General features: G+C 38.8%; 1 protein-coding gene across 1 annotated transcript in view; it reads right to left on the reverse strand.

The window, feature by feature from the left end:
* TBPL1 (TBP-like 1) overlaps positions 1-19,493 on the reverse strand; it is a 41,349-nt gene extending 21,856 nt beyond the window's left edge. Inside the window, exon 1 of the mRNA XM_010844267.1 lies at positions 19,234-19,493. The gene's annotated coding sequence lies outside the window, so the exon portion shown is untranslated. The remainder of the gene's footprint in view (positions 1-19,233) is intronic.
* Positions 19,494-19,872: the final 379 nt, after the last annotated feature.

Below are 19,872 nucleotides of genomic sequence, written 5' to 3' on the forward strand. Positions count from 1 at the left end.
CATCCAGTACTCTTGCCTAGAAAATCCCATGGACAGAGGAGCCTGGTAGGCTACAGTCCATGGGGTTGCAAGGAGTCGGACATGACTGAGCAACTTCACTTTTCATGGTACCTATAGTTAAACATCTATTTCACTTATTATATTCTGAAGGTTAAAGACTACATCTTAAACTCACATTCATGACTTGGCACCATATCTCATACATTGAAAATGTTCTATTACTATTTCGTGAATAAATGCTACAAAATCCAACAGTTCAATCTTCAGGTTAAATTAAAATTCTCATTAGCTAGAATCCCAAACTACTATTTTTTTTAATATTGGGTATGGAAAAAAAAAAAAGCAAAACTAAAAGCTCCTGAAGAAAGTGCTTCAGGTCAAGTCCAGCCTGCTTTAAAGTCAAAATGGAACCATCAATTTGAAGCAAAATGAATCCAAAACAGAGTGAGTGCCACTAGTCTACTAAATCTCAGAATTGAGGTAAACTAAACATAATAGTGTTTACTTGATGATAATACATTATTATTAAAGAAAAACAACATGTAACAGAAAGAAAAAAAGAAACTAAAAGCAAGCCTGAAACTTCAGTTCCAAAGCCACTCATTCTCATTTAAATGAAGAAGAGCTAAGAGTCTTTTTCTTCCCTACATGCCCCTTAATATCCATGAAAATGCATATGTAGTGTTCTTTACTATATTTCATGATGGCTTACACATTTAAAACTTTTAAACTTGTTTGCATGCATCCAAGGGAAATAGGTCTCAGCAAATCCACAAAAAAGAACACCATTTTAAAGTGGCATTTAAATTTACAAAGCTGTTAAGCCTGCTAACACTATAGCACAAAATACTTAAGACAACATAAATGACAAAAACAAACATCTATGTTCCTACCACCCAGCTTAAAAAATATAATTTACAATACAATGGATGTCTCCCCTCCTGCTCTTCTAGATAAGGTCCTCAATTCCTTTCTCTGGAGAAAACTCTATTCTCACGGAACTGTTTTATCATTCTCATATATTCCTCTTAAGGTTATGACATACACACTGTATCCTTGGACCCAATAAATCATTAAAAAAATACATTAATGGATTTGGCTTGCTAATACTTCATTTTGGATTAATACATCTATTTTTGTAAGCAGAATTTACCTATAATCCTTTCTTGGACTTTATCTGGTTTGAGTATCATTCATGGTGATACCACACTTACTAGACAAGTTAGGTTGCTTTCTTCTTTTAAAAAAAAAAAAAAAAATCTCTGGAAGACAGTTTTAGAAGACCTTATTTGAAAACTATCTTGACCTGTTTCTTGGTTCCTTTTTTTAAAAGGTTAATTCAATGTAAGAGTTTTAAGACATTTGATATCTTCTATTTCTTCCTTGATCAGTTTTCCCAAATTAAATTTTCTTGGGAAATTTTCCAGTTCTTCTAAAATTTAACATTTTATGGCATATAATTTTTCGTGGTTTTCCTACAAATTTTAAAAACTCAACTTCAGTATACTTATCTCTTCATCATAGTATCATTTATCCCTGATTTTTTTTTCTATCATCAATCTTGCTGAAAAGTTTTTCTATTTTTTGTTTGTTCAAAGGACAAACTATTGGTAGTTCGATCCTCTTTATTAAATTTTTTTTTCCTTGTGTTCTTCCTTCTACAGATCTACTCTTTTCTTGATTTCTTATATTGGAAAGTAAGCTGGATGCTTAATATGTCAGTTTTGAACTTTTTCTCTTTTCTTGTATGAGCATTTACAGGAGTGATAACCAAGTGCATTCAGTATTTCTGAAGTTGGATATATAATGTTTTCACTATCCCTTGATTCTAACAATAGTTGCATTTCCATTATTATTTTTCTTAAGACTACTTATTTATTAATTATTTATCTTTAGACACACATAGCTTTAAAATCACTAGCAATGAGGAAGTGCTAACTTAAAAGAATGAGATACCACTACTCATACTGGTAAACATCAAACATTGCTGATGAATGCATCTTGAGAAATTATTCAACTGAGCAAAGTATAAATAAAGATGATATACTGCAATTCTGTTAATAGCAGAAACCTACGTGCCAATGCAGAAGGGGTTGGTTAAATAAAGTATAGCCCAGTCTAATAAAACAGACTACTAAACTGACTTTACAAATTATAACTACATGGATATAGACAAAGGTTCATAATGTGAAAACAAACATACATTTGATAGAGTTCATTTTGGTTTATATATCTACGTATGTACTAAAAATGCCAAAATGTTCACAATTATTCTATTCAGAGAACTGGCAACAGGGTGACTTTGGTAATTTCCCCACTGTCCAAAGCCTAATAATGAGACGTGATTTAACAAGGCGTTTTGTCCTGTTTCTCAAGTAAATGCCAAATATGAGTTTGTCAAGTATTTCCTTCTAATAAAAAGCAAAGTTGAAAGTTGAAGCTGTCCTACTTCAGGAAATAACATATTTCTAGCATTGTATTAAGATACACTACTGAGTTGAAGCAGATTTTTATGGACAAGTTAGGTCCTCCTGGTGGTATTCCAACCACAACCTTAAAGCATCAACTGGAAAACATCGCCACCTCCTGGTTTTTAAGACAAATTACATCCAACACTGCTACATTTAAAATTTCCCACTGGAGGAAAGAAGGAAATGGCAACCCACTAGTCAGTGTTCTTGTCTGGGAAATGGCATAGACATGAAGGAGCCTGGTGGGCCGCTACAGTCCATGGGGTCACATACGAGTCGGACAGGACTTAGCAACTGAGCACACTAGGAAAGATATTTTAAACTAAAAGGGCACAATAAGCATTGTTATGAAAACAAAGCAAAATTAGCCCTAAAATCTAACCAAAAGCCAAAAGAATAAAGTAAAATAAAACTGAGAATACAGAACAGTAGATTCTGGCTACTTTTAAGTGTACTTAAGTTGGATCTGAGGATACAGCGGGTGGGTCCTCTAAGGTTTAACCACAGAACTACTCTCCATGATTTGAGAAATGGCAGACAGAGGCAGACTGGACACAGTCCAGCTGCAAACACAGCGTGAGCCCAGGTGGTGTCCTGGGGGTCGTTCTTTTCTACAAACAAGACACGCCACCCAAACTAACTGCATATTCTTTATAAAGTTCCCAAAATAGCAGTTTAGGAAAGAGATATTTTGTGTTCCTGATTCCAACAGATTACTCAACCATCTCTCAATACACACCTGTGACCGAGATGGAGAAAGGCTAATATTCTGCCTGTTACAAAGAGGGTCTTCTTTCACATAGATTTAATATTAATAGTACACCATAAACCTTATAAAACAGGGTGCTGACCTAGTGTTCACATTTACGTATGTGACACTGGGTAAGTTACCTAACCTCTGTCTTAAGTCCTAATTTTCTCTTCTCTTCTCACCCATCTTATCTCCCAGGGTGTTTTTAAGAAGTAAAGACTAATTATCTGTGTCAAGTACACAGCATACTGTGTGTATTCACTAAATGGTAACTATTGCCATTTAATGGATTCACAGGTAGAATATTGCAGCCAGATGGTATTAATGAACTGACACAAAACTTGAGAACAATCATAGTGATAGAAAAAAACAAACAAACAGACCATAATAGGTTAGGCAGGGGTCAGTAACATAACAACCCGTGGGCCAGGCCCTGATTTTTTTTTTTTTAATCTTACTGAAACAGTCATGCCCATGTGTTTACTTAATGACTATGTGGCAGAGCTGAGCAGTTGTTACAGCGAAAGTGAAAGGCACTCAGTGGTGTCTGAATCTTTGCTACCCTATGGACTATACAGTCCATGGAATTCTCCCGGCCAGAATACTGAAGTGGGTAGCCTTTCCCTTCTCCAAGGGATCTTCCCAACCCAGGGATCAAACCCAGGTCTCCTGCATTGCAGGCGGATTCTTTACCAGCTGAGCCACAAGGGAAGCCCTAGCAGTTGTGACAAAGACCAAAAGACCCACAAGCCTAAAGTAGTTACTATATGGTCCTCTAAGAAAAAGTTTGCAGATCCCCGGGCTAGTGCAATGGGGCAGTATCAATAAAATGACATCTAATGTAAATAAAGTTTACATTTTTATTAAGATGAACAAAACATCTGTATACCATGGTCCCTGATTGGCTCCTGGTTTGAACAAAACAGGTGTTAAGATCTGAATACGATAGATAATTTGAGTATATTAGATAGTATTAGGGAACTGCTATTAATTTTCCTAGGCCAAATAATAGAGTGGTCATACAGACGATTATGCTTATTTTTTAATATGCATATTCAAATAGTCAAGGGAAAAATGCCATGTCTGGAATCACTATCTGAACTCAGTAACAAACAGATTTGGTAAAGTTTCAGATGATCCCCTCAATATCTAGCATCTTGCCACAGGAACCAAACAAATTTGGACAATTTGAGTACAGAATAGATCTGGATCATAGGTATAATTTTAAGACAAAGAAATGCCATATTACTGCCTCAACTCTTAACAATGATTAAATCTAGGCGAAAGGGTATAAGGGTATTCATCACACTGCTCTCCCTACATTTTGGTCTAAAAAAATGTCCATAATAATTTTTAAAAGCTGTTTAAAAAGAAAAACAAATTTCCTCACAAATAGGCCACACTAAGACAATGTGGGCATTAATTATATATATATTTTTTAAAAGAAAAACCAGATCAGATAAGAGTATTCAGAGCAAAGGAATTACTAGCCTCTTTGCTACTAAAACATCTAGAATATCCTGACCTTATCATTTAAAGAGGCCACCGATATCCAGATATCCAGAGGAAAGTAGGGTGGCATGAGATATAAAAATACTTGTGAGGAAAGTCTCAGGATATTTAGCACAAGACAGGAAAGACAGCAGTTGCTTTCAGATGTCTGAATAAAAAGGAAACTGAAAAATCCAAATGAAGGCCCAGAGGAGACCTTATGAAGCCACACCAAAAACCAAATACCTGCAACGCAGTAGGCTCCATGGAAGATAAGTGGCCAAAAAAACGGAGGCAGGGCAAGACGAACTGGAGTGTTAGAGAATGAGTTTTTTATTCGGTAAAAGATGTGACTAGATGGTTTCTAAGATGCCCATCTAACTCTCAAATCCCAGGATTCCAACATCTTAGATGAAGACATACTCTAGACACATCTAGGAATTACATACTAAATTTCAATTTTCAGTCTAGAACTATTATGTAGTTTAGTTAAATTAACAACCCATTCTGAACTCCCCACTTTTCCTACAACAAGCACTTGCATTCAAATGGACAATACAGAGAGGAAGTTAGACGCACCGAGGGCCAACAGCATAGGCAGATGACCAAACTGCAAAATCCCTCTGACCTGGTGACATCGCATCGTGAAGACACTTCTGTGTGTGGCCCAACAGCTTATACTTTATACCAACAGTTCTTGGTGTTGGCGTTTTTGTGTTCTAGCCACATGCAGAAAATTTTATTAACAATATGCCTGACCACAAAAATCCTTGTATATTCTAAAGGAAAGGATTCTGAAGGAAAGGATCATATAGTTAAAAAACATATTATAAAACTATCATATAGTTAAAAAACATCATATAAAAAACAGTTAACAAATGCTTAAGTAAAAGAGAAAGTATGTACAAAACCGTAATTTGTTGTTGTTCCATTGCTAAGTCTTGACCAACTCTTCGTGACCCCATGGACTGCAGCACGCCAGGCTTGCCTGTCCTTCACTCTCTCCCAGAGTTTGCTCAAACTCACGTCCATTGAGTTGGTGATGCCATCCTCTATCTTCACTACATATATATCTACCTTTTACCTTTGACTTTTTCTAAATACCAATTCTGAAGACTGGTGTATCAGAATAGTTATTACAATTTTAAAAAATCTACATCAAGAAAATTACAAATACTGTTTTTCTCTAGTTTTTATTTTACATTGGAGTACAGTTAATTCACACGTCGTGTTCCTTTCAAGTGCACAGCAAAATGATTTAGTTACACATATACATACATCTATTCTTTTTCAGATTCTTTTCCCTTATAGATTATTACAGAGAAAGGTACAGGTTTTTAAACAACTCTGATGGTTGCCAGCAACCATCTATTTAAAAAATCAGTAAGGAGAAGTATATTTTATGTTTCAGTCAATAAAAATATCTGTAATGATGCCTAAAAGGCGGTGGAGGAAGATTTCAACAATGCTGATTTTCAGAATGAGTGCTTAAGTCACTGGTTTACACTATCATAAAAAAGTTCCAGTACAAAAACAAATCCGCCTGCAATGCTGGAGACCTGAGTTTGATCCCTGGGTTGGGAAGATCCCCTGGAGGAGGGCATGGCAACACACTCCAGTATTCTTGCCTGGAGAATCCACATGGACAGAGGAGCCTGGTGGGCTACAGTCCATGGGGTTGTAAAGAGTTGGACACAACTGAGCAACTAAGCATTTTGCAATTTGAGAATACATAATCTAATACTTACTTACAATGTTTAAACAGTAGCCTGTTAAAGGATTTCACTATTTTAATAAGTACTAAAATGTATCTGTGAAGTAAAAAAACTTGGGTGTTAAGGTGTGGACTCTAAAATGGATGCTATGTGACACAGACTGACTCTAAACTGTTCTTACCTTTATATGCAAAATACAAACAACACTATTTACTCACCATATGACTGATTTGAGGGATTAATGAGCACCTCACAAATTATAATAGTGTGGGGTTTAGTCGCTAAGTTGTGTCTGAGCCCTTGATACCTCATGGACTGTAGCCCACCAGGCTCCTCTGTCTATGAGACTTTTCAGGCAAGAATACTGGAGCGGGTTGCCATTTCCTTCTCCAGCACAAATTATAATATGCTCTATTAAAGTAACATTACACTAGTCAATGCTAACATTAATTTTAACTAATGTACTATTATAAGAGGATAAAGTATATTTTGATGAATACAACTTGAAATTTGGGGATTCAAACTCAAAGATGAAGAAATGTGGCATAGAGATTCCTTACTATGTAAAAGAAAAATTTATTTTGGCTAGATTTCTTAGTATTTCAAATAAGTGGTCTTAACGTGATTTTTAAAGATTATATGTCATTTTCTGATTACATAAGAAATATTTAAAGAAAAAAAAGTCATCTATAGTCCCACCACTGTGATAATTACTACTGTTTTTCTTTTTTTGGTACATATACACAATGGAGTATTAACTACTGTTTTTCTATGCTCATATGGGCACATGTTTTTAGGCTGCTAAGTCCACATATTTATTTGTATATACTAAACAAGGTTGAGATCATATGCATATGCTGTTGCATCTAGTCAACAAAAGATTCTGTAAAAATATCTGCAACTTTTGCTAAGAAAAACAGCAATATTGAATTCATTAATTTTCCTTGAACACTAATGAAAGTGAACTTTTCAAATATTAATAGTTATATTTACTCTAGGCTAATTGCCTCATATTCTTTGCTCATTTTCCTTCTGAGATATCCTACTGATTTTATAAATGCTCATATGTAAAGAAGTATCAGTCTTTTGCCTGCTTATGCTATTTCTTCAGCTAAAAATGATTAATGCCTATTTTTACACCTGGCTTATTCCTACTTGTTCTACAAGTTACCTTCATTCATAATCAGTTCTGGAACAATAAACGGTAATCTAAGCATCAGGCCCCATCCTAGTGGATGGGGATCCAGTAGTGAGGAAGGCTTGGCAGAGGGGACAGCAGGCCTTCTTAGCTCTGAGAGGAATGTGAACTGTTCAGACGTGAAGAAGGGCCAGTCTGGCTAGAGTGGGAAGAGGGAAAGGGGCACGAGACCAGGCTGGAGGTGCAGGGAGGGGTTAAGTCCTGCCTTCCAGACCATGTTAAGGATTTTCACATTTATTCCAAGAAACTGGTGGACTAAAGAGAAGCAAGAAATGACATAACGTATTTGCTTTTCATGAGACTCTATCATTGCCATTTCTTTAACAAGAGAATGGGATGCAAGGCAAGAAAGGGCAGAAAACTCAGTCACGTCCACCGCTGCGGTCCTGGTGAGAAGGGACAGTAGTGGGAGCAGGGTGGATGAAGAGGCAAAGCGGTAGGTCAGAGAGAGACTTCTTTAGGAGACAGAGGGAACAGAGCTTTGCGACTGATACAGAGAAGAGGAAAATGGAGATGGAGTATGCCTCCAGGTTTGTGGCCTAAGACGCCGTCTACTGGGACAGACACACTGGAGGCAGAGCAGGTTTGCAAGGGGGTAAGGATTCTGATTTTGACCTGTTGATTTGAAGGAACTTGTGAGACATCCACAAGGAGAAACAATCAGGTAAGAGTCCACTGCTCAGGACAGGCCTAGGTCTAGACTGCAGGTGAAATCTTAGAAACCCACATGTAGAAGGTAATTAAAACCATGCTGGATAAAATAAGAAATCAAAGGTACTAAGACCTCTGGTCTCCAAGACTGAGCCAGGGCATCCATTACCATGATGGACACTCTGAGACCCATGACCATGCTGCCCGGGGACCCACTACACAGCACTTGCTCACACTACAGTGGAATTTCATATTTCAGTGTCTCCGTGGTAGACAATAAGCTCCTCAGAAGAATGATCAATTCTTACTTATTTCTGTACCCAAGTCTTGGTATAGGTCCCAAGACGTGAAACACATTCAATGAAGTGTCTGTGAGAGGTTAACTGTTAGCTTGAGATTATTAAAAAGCAGTATCTCCAAACACGCACAGAGAAACAAGTTTTAAGAGCCCAGGCTCCGGAGCAGATTACTTGGGTTAAATCCAGACTCTACCACTTATCAGTCATATGGCTTGGGAAAGTTATTTAATGCCTTTGTGCCTCAACTTCCACATCCATAAAATAACAGGTAACAGCATCTACCGCCAAGTGTTGGGAAAACTAAAATTTCATGCAGACCATTTAGCATAGTACTTGTACATGATAAGCATTCAAATTTAGCTATTCTTATTGTTCTATTATTATATTCTTTCTTCATCTTCCATAGATAGAGAAACGTGCAAAAATGGAAAGGATTTCCAGTTATTCATTGTGGTCCTCCAGCTTTGGAATGCAAAAACAGATCATGTTGTTTCAGGTCTAAAAGCAAGGGTAAAAATAAAACAACTTTGATGTATCTGGTAAATGATGTAAGGATTTAGAAAACAACTAAATTTAACAGTGAATTTAAAAAAAAAGCCCTAACAATAACAAAATCATCTCAAACCAACACAAAAAGTAGTTGTTGACTATGTCAGGTGTTTTTCTGGAGGGGGCAGTGGAATATGGGGGAGACGGAGACAGGAATAGACAAGAAGAAAGAGTCTGACCAAGTCTACAACAAATTACAAAACAGACATTTTGCTAATGTTTACTTAGCTAGGTACCTGGAAAAATAGGAAAACTTCATTTAAAAAATCAGCAAGTTTATCTCTTTATAGAGAATCTTGATATCTGCCTTAAGTTACCCATGATAAGTAACTACAATTTGTGACTAATCTCATCATTATGCTGATGCTATTAACACAGCAGACTCTTTTAAGATTATCGTTTTCTTTGCAAGTAAAAATGTTAATTCATGAGGTTGCTAACAAACTGAATAAACCCTCTTCCAGCTTGTGGCTGGTGTCAAGGCTGGCATGCATAAAGATCATTTTTCTCCATATTCTAATTTTTATTTCAAGGGTGTGAATGCAGCATTCAAGCTTGAACTTCTGACAGCTCATCAAGAATTTAATCCAGAGAAAGCACTGCAAGGTGAAAACACAACAGGCTGAATTTCGTATTTTGACAGTTTCCTTTCAACCACTTTTATAGGCTTACCTTTCATATGAAATGTCTGTTTTAATGGAGACAAACTGTTTAAGGTCTGGGTCATGTATGACTGCCATTTTAAAAACAGGAAGGTAAGATTATGAAATTAGCTATTTGGAAAACAGTGTACAGAGTTCAAACTTTTCTAGTTAAAAAACAGTTTTTGCTATTTAGGGGGAAAAAAAGCAACATTTAAATAAAAGCAAACAGGACTACAGAGTGAATACTTTCCACATGTTGGCACCATTAAGAATTTCTTGTTTTACTCAGAAATGGGCAGATCTTTCACTGATTGAGGGCTGTATCATCCAAAGAAGACATATGTGTACAACTCGGCTAAAGATCAGAAGAAAGCCACAAAAAATATTTTGAATTAGAAATTCAAATTCAATGTAAAAAGGACTACAGGGAACTGATTTAAAACTAGCATGACAGTAAGCTAAGTAACTGATGATAATGTACAAGAAAGTGTTCTAACACAGAATACACAAGAGTGATAAGGAGGTTTTCTGATGGGTACACTGGTTCTTAATTCTAAGAAAAAGCCAAAACAAAACAAAATAAAAGCTATAAAAGAGGCACAAGCCCCAGAGATATTGATTAACTAACCTTTGCATGGCTCTGATTTTAAAAACATTTCCAAGTTGTTTCTAATGGGGCAGTCAGTTGAGAACCACTGGGCTGAAACGCCACAACAGGTCAACAAAATGATGGAACTTCCCTCTCAGTAGGTCCTTAAAATGGGTTATAGTCTCACACCAGGGCTGTTTATCATAGAGAACATCAAGATTCCTGCACTGTTTCCCATGTGTGGCTTCCTTAACTCGGATTCATGCCTTAAATTGTCACAATCTGCCTTCTGCCTCTGCCTGGGATAAAGTGTTACAAAAAACTGCTCCTTGCTGAATCCAGTGTCACCACTGACACTTCCTTTTATTGGACTACTCCAGAGCATAAAGCCGAAGAAGGTGCTGGCACCCCACTCCAGTACTCTTGCCTGGAAAATCCCATGGATGGAGGAACCTGGTAGGCTGCAGTCCATGCGGTCGTGAAGAGTCGGGACACGACTAAGCGACTTCACTTTCACTTTTCACTTTCATGCATTGGAGAAGGAAATGGCAACCCACTCCAGTGTTCTTGCCTGGAGAATCCCAGGGACGGGGGAGCCTGGTGGGCTGCCATCTATGGGGTCGCACAGAGTCGGACACGACTGAAGCGCTTAGCAGCAGCAGAGCATAAAGCACTGGGAACCCCTGATTCCCCAAATTCTTCCTCACTATTCCCTATCCTTGGCTTCTGAGGCACCTTTCCTAGGTTCTCCTCCTATCTCAAATATTGCTCTGTCTGCCTCTTAAATCATAAATTCTTCAGGGAAGTCAGTGACATTCCCTTAAAAGGTCAGCAACGGGTTCTGGAGGGCAAACTCCCTTGGAACCATATCCACACTAACCTGGATACGTATCTGAGGAGGCCATTATTTTCTTCATATTTTCAAAAGGATTTAAGATCTTTGAAGGTTATAAATCATTGCCTTAAATACTTTTTAATTTAAGCTTTCCAGGCTTCAATCACTATCCATAAATTTAGAGGTCTTACTTCAATATTAACCTATCAGAGACTGAATCCAGATTCCTATCTGTTAGGCATATTCATTGAGCTAAACCAATGTATCCAAAACAAATAATTAATCCCCTCAGAAATACTTGCTCAGAATAAAATGGTCAGGTAAGGAGCCCTCCTGACAGTTGTCCTCCAGTGGAAGAAACAGACGACAAGCAATGAGAATAATTAGAGAATGTGATCTATGTTATAATGGCATGAGAGAAACTTCAGAGTGATCCAGGAAGGCCTCTTAACTTCCTCAGAAATGAAAATTATTTTTAAAATGAGATCTTGAAGGTTAAGGAGGAGCCAGTTATATGAAACACTGAGAGAAGAGACTCGAAGTAGAGGGCACAGCAAGTGCAAAGGTACTGACTGTACTTAACTGTCTACTAGACTGTAGGCACTGTGATCCTTAAAGAGAACGATTTAATATAAATGTGTATCTTTGGAATGTGGGTTAGTAACTGGTACTTGGTCCTAAACTCAATAAGTAGTTGCTGAATTAAATGCAAAAGGACAACTGAAAGAAAGAATTATGGAGTTGGGTGGCTGCTAAGTGGGAATGGGGTGGGGGAGGAATGGATTGATAATAAAGCCATTATTCCTCTCTTTATAAAGTGAGAGTGAGGATACAATACAGATAAATTAAGAACATAGTTTCACAGATTTGAAACTCTTCCAATTTAACAGGCCCCAAACAAAAAGCCTACTAAGAGTAACTTTAAAGGCATGCATTCTTAATATATAGACAAATTAACAATTATCCAAAGTAGGTTTACACTATGCATTGAAGTGGAATTTTCAAGATTACAAGATTTATACTGGCAATATGCTGCTGTGATGATGGAAAAAAGCATTATTCATAGATTAATATGATTTTTTTTTAAATCAGTTGTGAATTGTTGAACCATGTCACATCCTTTATCTCAGCTTCTCCCCCACCAACAAAAAAGAGGAGAGAACTGAATTAAGAAATCTGGCAGACTTTTGAGATGAGCACACCAAGTTTGTTTCAGGAAGGTCCAATGAACTGGTGACTGTGTCTTCTACATAGCTGTGGCTCCTACCATCACCCTAACCTGCCACATCCTGGGATGTGGTCAACCCACAAGCAATTAAGGGAGGCTCATTACCACCTCACTAGGCTGCACATGCATACAAGAAACTACAGATATACAAGATGCTCACCACAGCCATAAGCAGGTGACAGAAAAAAGGTTTTGGGCTCAACAAAAGTATTTGGCAAATTCAAAAGAAAAGGTTCTTGTTTCATAAAAGCTGCAGGTTCCTCATGAACCTAAACAGAGGTTCAAACAACGACAGGATCTATTAAGTGTTGGCCATATTCACAAACCAAACACCCATCTTCAGATCTGCACTTTGGGGTTACACACTGGTTTTATTATCTTCACGTCTGAAAGATGGCAACACCTGTCCCTGAAAAAGAGTGATGTTGAGAACACCAGGGAAATATTAACCATGTGGCAGAATAAAACACCTAGCTTTTATTCTGGGCAATAGTACTGACACCTTGAAGACCTGTTGTCATAAAAGTTCCCAATACAGTTCTCAGAATATCTAAAATTAAAGGATATATGGATGGAGGAGCCTGGTAGGCTACAGTCCATGGGGTCGCTGAGGGTCGGACATGACTGAGTGACTTCACTTTCACTTTTCACTTTCATGCATTGGGAAGGAAATGGCAACCCACTCCAGTGTTCTTGCCTGGAGAATCCCAGGGATGGGGGAGCCTGTTGGGCTGCTGTCTATGGGGTCGCACAGAGTCAGACACGATTGAAGTGACTTAGCATACATGTGTATGTATACGCGCACACACACACACACACATATATGAAAATATATATATGAAACAGCCAGGATCATTTCTATGCTTATTTCAATATTTTTTTAGATCTGGACTCCATGATGGTTATAGGCATTATGTTAACAATATTACATCAGTACTTCCTCTATTGTGGCCAATGTAGTTATCAGTACTCAATGAAATCAACAGTAGCAACTAGATGTCACTCTCTTCAAAAAGGAAAACAAAAGTCACGCCTCTAAACACAAACATATTTACCAATCTGGGGGAGGGAGAGTTATAAAAACCAACTAAAACAAAAATTGCACAATATGGAAGAATTATAAAATTTTACCCCTGTATATTGAAAGCAAAACATACTTTTAATAATGTGTTTTATATAAACTTCCATATGTCTTATAAAAAATATTATTTCAACTAAAAACTAAGACCTATACATTAGCCAAAAATAGAGAACAGTTTGCAATTTATTATACTTAAGCAGAAATAGTCATTTTCTAGTCAATAATTTCAAAGGTCCATATAACTAAACTAAAACATTTGGACTTAACATTAAAAAAAATTAGCCATTTCAACAGCAGTCTAATAAAGCTATATTTATCAGGTTACTCCCTGATTAGGCAGTCTCAGTATTTGGTGTCAACCTTATCATAAACAAATAATCTTGCAATCATATGCAGTCATTCCTGAGCTACTTGTATTATCAGAGCAGAGCAGCAGTTTCAGCTACATCTAAAATGACAAGAAAGCTACTATGAAGAGCACATTTATACTGACACAAAAACCTCAAGCTAAATGGTCTGACAATGACATCAGCAAGTTTCAAGTTTACCATCACCTACGGTTATACAAGTAAAAACAGTGTATTCTACAGAAAGACTAATTCTGCTAAATGAAACCACTGGGGTCTATTCCTTTTATTCAGAAGTACCATACAACTAAACAAGCAGTCAAGTCCATAGGGAAATAGCATTTCAATAGCTGCAACATGGTGCCAGACCAGCCTTTGTTGGCCTTCCTTTTCCAAGAAACAGAGATGTCTCTTTTTACTGAGTCCATCTGCCATAAGTGATAACCAGATGTCTGTGTGACGATTCAAAATTAAAACAAAAGTCCTTTCCCCTCCGAAGACCTAACAAGCAGACATGAGTCCAACAGGCAGCATTACAAAGAGTTCCAATGTTTTAATCGCCTCCAACTGAAAGAAAGAAAGTTAACTGTGCCACCGCAACAAGCACCAGCCAGTATCTTTTCAGCTAACTTCGCACAACACTGTGCTAAGTGCTTTACACTTCCTTATCACGGCAACCCTATGAGGTGGTACTAACATTAACCCCATTTTACAGCTAAGCAACTGGGGAATGAAGGCAGTGAAAAGACTTGTTCAAGGCCATACCGCTAATAAGCAGCATCGCCACCACACTGAACACAGGCAGCCTGTATCCAGAGTCCATACAAGCGCTATACAAAGCCTAGTCTCAAGAAAGTATAACAGATTTTGATCAAAACTGATTTTACAATGAAAACTGTAATTTATTAGAGGGAAGAAAGTTAATGCCTGATTCTTTGAAACCATTTCATTAATAAAAACAAATTCTGACTTCTTTTAAACTGTTCTCAGTTCTCACTTACTGAATTACAAAACAAAGGTGTATCAGGTCTCAGTGTCTATGGACAGCAGTCTATGATGGTAACGATGACAATTAAAATACAAAGAGTCATCCATATAGGTCCCGAGAAAACCATCCATAAAGATGCAATCTGATTTTCAGTATTCTTTCTTGACAGATGAATATTTGCATGGTCAAAGTCGCCAGTCAAAGTTTTATGGTGCATTTTTTGGGGGTGAAATTTTAAATAGCTTCATTATGGACTCACACATGAAGGCTGATTCGAACTGTCCCAGAATTCACCTTAGCATGTTATGGTTTTTGTTTTTAGTATTTAGTGGGATCCCCAAGCAGCACACTTCGCATTACAAAACAAGCCATTTAAACCAAATTGTGAATTTTATCACCCGTTAACCACATGAAAAGACCAGATGGGTACAATTTTTGATACGACCTGAACTGATTCCTTTCTACTATGACACAGTTCTGGAATCTTGTTTTTTCACAACTATACAAACATACTCCATTTTTCTTCTAAATCAAAGGTTGTGTCACAATACAAGAATCAAATTTGTCTACATGGCCTGGGAAGACCTCAGATAAATATACTCTTTTACCCTTTTGAAATTACTCAAAGTGACAGTCATGGGACAAGAGCAAATACTGTATCAACTCAAAGCAGTAAACCATTATTTTTATTATTTGAATTAGTTAAAAAAAAAAAGCCCTAATCATGTTTGAGAAATTTTGTTGCTTAGAATATACAGCCAATATAAAAGTTTAATTTTAGGCATCAGGATTAGATTCCTAATTAGATTAGATGTCTAAAAGTTCCCTTCATCTACTAGATAAGTCCCTGAAAGGAAAGAAATAAAATATGTATATCCTTTAATTAATGTTAATCTTCAAAACACACACACACAAACATACAACAGGATGGCAATTTACAGTCCTGATCCCCAAGAAACTTCTAATTTACCAGGCATGATGAAATCCGTACACCAGTAAGTATAGCACCAGGAAGCATGTAATAAAGGCTTTAAAATCCAGATTTGTGTTTGTCATGTTTTGGTGTCTACCTATGTCATTTCCCTGCTATCTACAAGTGCACAAAAACGCACCTGATGAGAGATACCTTTAATACAGCTTTACACACCATGGCATCAGACATATTAAAGGTACAACAAACATGGGTGTAAATTTCAGGAAATCTTTATTAATTCAAATGCTACAATACAGCTAAACTGCCAAAGCACTACAGGTTTTGAGAACACTGTGGAAACATTCTACTATTATCAATTCTAAAATCCATTTAACAATTATTCATCATACGGGCTATGATGCAACAGAAAGAAATCAATCACTAGGTAATTATAGGCCTCCTTCACCAAAAAACAGCACTGATACCCACTTGACTAAATTATACAGTATTCGCTGATTTTTAAATAATGTGCCACGTTCATGCTAAGAAAGAACACTCTCCAGAAGTTTTCAGCTGTAAATTTCCTATTTATTCATACTACTTTATAGCAAATTCTATACATTCTATATATATACATCTATAAAAATTTTGATATGACAATTTCCCACACATGAAAAAAAATTATGGGACTCACTTAGTTTTCCCCTCTAATTTGGCAAAGCATAATTTCAGTCAAGTACTCAGATGCAAAATGATCTGAAAAGTTGGATGTTAAGACAAGGTTTTTAGAGTACAAATTTTGAAAATCTAAGGTTCAATTAAAAACAGAGAGGGCTGTACTATATCTTTTATCTTTTTTTTAAAAAAGTGACTACATCTTCAATTATAGTGTTACTAACTGGACTTCTGTAACACCTTTTATTCCTAAAAGTTCAAACGTTTTTACATGCCTTATTTCAGTACAGTCTTGATTCTCAGCATAAGGCTCTTACCTGTCATATCATACAACCAACAGTTGTTGGTTCAGAATGAATAGAGAACATCTGACATGAATACTCCATTCTCAATATAAGCGGAGGGATACAGAAGGAAAATGCAACAGACAAAGTAACGTTAATGAAAAGGATACACAGGCCAAGGACATATGTTGAAAACTCCCTAAGAAACAGAAATAATACAAACAGCATAAGGAATCATTTTTGATTGGGACATGATTAGGTGAAGGGAGGAACTAAGACAACACGAAATGCTGCAAATATTGGAGCAGATGGCAGGGAAAGCGGGGATTGTTAATAAATGTAGAAGCTGAGGTAGCTGGGGCTTAAATCCTTTTCCTCAAACACAGAAGGGGTAAAGGGAAGAGGCAGCAGCAACTAAGATCTAAATGAAGTGAGTGTGACGGCAGCCCTGAGGCAGAGGGAACTCACTGAATCTCACATGAACCAAGAACATCCTCCAGCACCTCAAGTGCCATCATCCCCCAGCACAACCTCAAACAAGAGAGTAAGCCAAAGTCCTTGACTCACTAATCTACAGACGACAATATTAGGTTTTTCTTCTCAAGAGGTTTAAAATGCAATTTTAAGTTTCCCAATGTTTGTACTTCCCGGGCATCCCAGGTGGCGCCAGTTGTAAAGAATCTGCCTGCCAACACAAGATGCGGGTTCGATCCCTGGGTTGGGAAGATCGTCTGGAGGAGCGCACGCAACCCACTCCAGTATCCTTGCCTAGAGAATCCCATGGACAGAGAGGCCTGGCAGGGTGCAGTCCAAAGGGGTGCAAAGAGTCAGACACGACTGAAGCAACTTAACACACACACAATATTTATATTTTGCATCTTTGTTAAAGGTATCTTCCCACCTCTTTGCACATATATGAAATTGGTTTAACAAGAGATACTGTACCTCAATTCCATGAAAATACCCGAGTCAAAAACTCGATTCTGACATCAACCAATCAAGAGCGCAGAGCAGCAGATCATAATAGTCTCGGAGACTGACTTTGAGGGCAGAGTACAAAAGCAGGGGTTTGGGGGAGCAGGATGAAACGTTTTTACTTAAGACAAGCCAGACTTAGGGGAAAAGTGAGAGGGAAAAAAAAGTAAGGGACAAACAGAAACCATGGTTGACATCATTGCTTCTGTGATTTATCAATTTTCTTTTCATCTTTAATCTTCAACTAAAAGAGCTTTGTTTCCGCTGGACACAAAAATAGTATTACTGTAGCATGCGTATATGGCCATTTCAGTATGCCACAGGAAAACCTCATTTACTGACCTAGAAAGGTTTGGGAAGCATAAAACCATTAAACAGAGGCCTAAGGCCTAATGAGATGGCACAAACTGGTAAGCAAGATATCAGCTGTGAATAATTCTTTCAACTAGAGTGATGATAAAAGTCCTTTTTCGATTTAACTGCCATTTTCTCAAACTTTCCAAAAGACTGCATGCAGATTATGCTAAAATAGCTAAACCTTCTCATATTTCTCTTTTTCAATTTCCCCACGGAAAATGTCATTCTTTCTGCAAACAAAAATCACACCAAGCTCGTTTCCTTTTCTTTCCTTGAGTCAATTTTAAGTCACTCTCCTTAACTCTAAATACACAAGCCCACGCTGGTCAACTGCCAGTGTCTCTCTAGAACTGCAGGTGACAGATGCAGTCAGAGAGCTCACAGACGTGGATTGGCTGCGGTCTGAATCCTATTGCAATGAACACACTGACAGAGCCCGCAGAAGCACATCTCGGCAGAAGGAGAGAGTTTAAAAACCGTCATTTCCAATCGAATTTACTTTTAGACCTCTTACTGGCTATTATCCTCTTACCCCGGTTCTCAACCTTGCTTAGCCCTACGTCCTACCTATTTTATTCTCCTCAGTTCCAGATCCTTCATCAAGCCTAATTCTGGTTAATACTACTACTACTAACAACAACAACAAAAAAGGTGGGGGGAGGTGCTGCAGGCATTGCCAAAAGTAGGAACCGACCAAGGTGCTATTTGGGAGCCTTCCCGCCGCGGCCGAGGCCGCAGGAAGTTTTCTGGGAAGCAACGGACCCTTTTAGCATCTTTGCACGATTTCCCGTCCCCTGGGTGAGGGCTCCACAGAGAAAGATGGGGAATTTCCCTTCTCCAGTCTTCCCCAGTGGTGGCTAACCCAATAAATAAAAATATATCTTTTCTTATCCTACATCCCGCCGGATAACGTTCCCAGGCAGTGACGCCCCACCCCCACCCCGTTATCCCAGACGAGATCCCCAAATATCACCCCGTCCTCCTGAAAGCTGGACCCTCCCTCGGCCGCTGGACCAATTTTCCGCATCGGAGCTGCTCTCCCCCCAGCCCCGGCATCCGCCCCCGCACACTCCATCAGGAGCACGGCCGCGGCTCCGCACAAGCCCGCCCCGCGCCAAGACGCCCCGCAGCCGGCACTTGGGCAGCCCCGAAGACCGCGCTACCCCCCGCCCAGGGTCGCCGACCGGGTTACCGTGGGAAGAGCGGGCGGCGGCAGAGGACGCGGCGGCAGCGCTGCTGCCGGTTGCGGCGGACGCGAAGGATAAGCTGGAGGATAAGGATGATGATGAGGCGAGCGCGCTCCCCAGTCTCCATGGAACTCCCGCCCCGGCCGGTTGCTAGGAGCCCCCAAGGCTCGGGCTCCGTCTTTCGTGCTTTGTTGTTCCGGGTACAGGGCGGCCGCTGCTTCCCCGCGACAATAAATAGACCAGACGCGGGGGAGCATAGAGACAACGCGCGGCGGCTAGAGCGCCGCCGGACAGGGCCCTGCTGGGTTCCTCGCTAGCCAGTCATATCCGGCTCTCACTGCTCCCGTCACTTTCCCCCGCCCTTTCCTCCACTTTCCCTTCCTCCTTCCTGGTGTCCGGGTCGGCCCGGCCTGCCTAAGGGCTTGACGAGGTGGGGCTAGTGGGGAAAGGTGTGGAATAGGCTAGACTTGTTTTGCTTGAGAACCGCCTGGAAAGATTGCGAAAAAACTGTGCATCCCTTGTACATTTTTAGCTAGTAGTTACACATGAGTACGTAATTTCTGGCATACAGTGTAATATAAACGGACTTTAGGGTTTTTATTTTGAGGGGTGGGGGTGGGGCAAAACCTTGCCACTTCTGTTAG

The sequence above is a fragment of the Bison bison genome, unplaced genomic scaffold (genome assembly GCF_000754665.1).
Source record: "Bison bison bison isolate TAMUID 2011002044 unplaced genomic scaffold, Bison_UMD1.0 scf7180017864198, whole genome shotgun sequence".
Taxonomy (NCBI): domain Eukaryota; kingdom Metazoa; phylum Chordata; class Mammalia; order Artiodactyla; family Bovidae; genus Bison; species Bison bison.